A 2,195-nucleotide genomic window follows, 5' to 3' on the forward strand; every position below is an offset into this window, starting at 1 on the left:
GCCTTATCACCTTACTGCCTGTCTTACTGCCTGTCTTACTGCCTGCCTTACTACCTTACTGCCTTATCACCTTACTGCCTGACTGCCTTGCTGTCTGCAACAACTTTCTGCTCTTTCAAACAGCTCCAACAGCAGTCTCTCTACTTCTCTCTGTACTGTTTCTCCCTCTCTCCTCTCCACCTCCACCCCCTCCCCTCACTGCTTTCCTCCCTCCCTCTCTCTCTCTTTTTCTCTCTCTCTCTCTCTCTTTCCCTCTTCCTCAGACACTCTCTAGTCACTGCCTGAAGCAGTAATCGGACAACTGTCGTTCTCACTCTGACTCGGTCTCTTGAGATCCCCGCTATATAGTGTGTGTATCGGAGCTCCGTGGGTTCTAACACTTGAAATGAAAAAGAAAAAGGTGTGTTGTAGCCGGTAATTTGTTGCGTTACAGGTTCTACGAACTCTCGAAGAACTCTTTTTGATGAAGTTTCTCTGTTGTCTCTGGACTGGACAGACTTGGCTGTAGAAGATTATAACGTAACTTAAAGGAACGGGATACCAGCCAGAGCACAGGGATTCCACCGTAGTTGGAGTGAGTATGACTTCTTAAAGCGGGATTCAATTTAATGCGGTATCACTGTTTATCTGGTTAGTCTGATGCCTGCCTGCCTGTCAATGGAACAGCTACATCAAGATGTTTTGAAAAAATAACGTACTCTCCTCTGCTCCTAAAGTAATTTACTATTACTGGTATCATTGTAAACTGTAATAATTTAATTCATTGAGGCGTTAAAAGCATTTTTTAATTAAATATTGATATATTGACGTGTATTATTTTGCGTTATATAGTTTTAACAGCCTGTTTTGAAGCAGAAAGATATCTCTTAAATAACGTTAAATATTTTTAACACCGTGTTTTGAAGCAGAAAGACTTCTCTGACATAATGAATAATATCTCTGACATAATGTTAGATCGTTTTAACACCTTGTTTTGTGGCAGAAAAATATCTCTGACATAACAGCAGTTAATATATAATCTCGGGCAAATGACCACATGATATAGTTGTCTTGAAATTATTCATGCACTCAAAATATCAAAATAACATATTTATTTCAAAAGCAGTGTTTTATTAAATGTTATTTTAGAGCGATATTATTAGGATATAACATACAACACTGAATGTGTCCATCTTAAAATAACTGTAGCTCAATGATTACACCAAAAATATAAAGCTAATTGAGTTGGACAAATGTAAATTGCAAATAAATGTTATAGTACATTAATATTGAAAGACTAGTGCTAATACATTATACGTTAAAATATATGAAAATATATGACAATGTATAAACTGAATGTTTGAGAATGAAATCATCTTCGGACTTAATGGTATACTCTTAAAAATGAATAAAATGATTGACTTTTTTAGAGAAAAAAATATTGCTCTTTAATTTTAAATGTATATGGACTATAGTTACAATTTCACTGAACCCTATTTAACCCTGACCTGATTGCAAATGAATATTTATATATATATATATATATATATATCCAGTAACCGTTGTCTAGTTGTTTTTTCAGTCATGCACAAATCAACTTTCAATGTTATTTTGCTCAACAATGAAAGCCAAAAATACTTTACAATTTGAATTCTTCAAACAAAAACAAATAAACAAGCAGGTGTATTAAAACAAATGAAATAAATAGTAAATGCAAAGCACGCAAAAAAAAAAAAAGAGAAGCTATTTCCGACATTACCAAGTCGTGTAGGATATCCGTGTCCGGAGCTCCCGGTTTAAACATTTTCGATGCGTCGAAGCAAAAACATACCAGGCCCTGCAGGAGTCTCTTCTCCACTGGTAGAATAAACAACAGCAGCCCAGTTAAATCAGTTGACATCTAATGACATCTGCTCTTGCTGCAGCCTGGCCAGGAATGCTGTAAACTATTACTCCTTATAGCCCGAGTGTCTTACAGTCCTCAAGACTCACTGGACAACCGCTAACCCACCAATCACGTCTTCTCGCATAGTTATAACACAGAGGCCTGGTGATACTGAACTATACTGTAATATACTGTACTATATTATACTATACAGTACTGCTTGTGATTTATTTATTATACATGTAACAGCTTTATATTACAGATTTCAGTGTTTTGTTGATCAATGAAGTATGGTTTGTTCCTCTTCGTGTTTTAAACGAAACGGTATTAA

The 2,195-nt window shown here is 35.8% G+C and overlaps 1 pseudogene; it reads left to right on the forward strand.

Annotated features, from left to right (window-relative positions):
- Positions 1 to 279: 279 nt before the first annotated feature.
- The window catches only part of LOC135528779 (eyes absent homolog 1-like), a 149,178-nt pseudogene continuing 147,262 nt past the window's right edge, over positions 280 to 2,195 (forward strand).

Source organism: Oncorhynchus masou, unplaced genomic scaffold (assembly GCF_036934945.1).
Source record: "Oncorhynchus masou masou isolate Uvic2021 unplaced genomic scaffold, UVic_Omas_1.1 unplaced_scaffold_1032, whole genome shotgun sequence".
In the NCBI taxonomy this organism is placed as follows: Eukaryota; Metazoa; Chordata; class Actinopteri; order Salmoniformes; family Salmonidae; genus Oncorhynchus; species Oncorhynchus masou.